The sequence below is a fragment of the Penaeus monodon genome, chromosome 25 (assembly GCF_015228065.2).
Source record: "Penaeus monodon isolate SGIC_2016 chromosome 25, NSTDA_Pmon_1, whole genome shotgun sequence".
NCBI lineage: Eukaryota > Metazoa > Arthropoda > Malacostraca > Decapoda > Penaeidae > Penaeus > Penaeus monodon.
The window spans coordinates 14,799,868-14,800,298 of record NC_051410.1 but is presented as its reverse complement, the minus strand read 5'-3'; the positions used below and the strand labels follow the sequence as shown (position 1 = coordinate 14,800,298).

Here is a 431-nt window from a genome sequence, read left to right as displayed (position 1 = left end):
GCTTCAACATGATATGATTAATATTTCACTTATTTTTCTGAAGTTCAAAATTCCAACCATGGGGTGGCCTTCATATTGAAGTGCTCATTACAACAGAAATTACCAATTTCAAATCAAATCAAATTTGCTGACAGTGTACGGTAAAGACTGTTAGAGCTATTCCAAACTGAAATATTATTATCATTAGTTATACTTTTGTTTTTTAACATTAGTGCTTCGTACTCAGTACACATATAGACCATTACATAAGCTACAGCATGTTACCAGGGAGTCTCGATGGAAAGCATATTTCATGTATAAATGTACACAAAACTCACATTTTTGAAGAAAAAATTCACAAAATATTTCTTCCTAAATCATTGCGCAGTGTCATAATTAAATGCCATATGCAAGATTGCAACAAGCAGAAGTCTATACAGGTGTATCTGGAA

The 431-nt window shown here is 32.3% G+C and overlaps 1 protein-coding gene across 1 annotated transcript in view; it reads left to right on the top strand.

The window, feature by feature from the left end:
- Nucleotides 1–431, top strand: part of LOC119589069 (dnaJ homolog subfamily C member 13-like) — a gene marked incomplete in the record, with an annotated part of 65,901 nt that overhangs the window by 39,829 nt on the left and 25,641 nt on the right.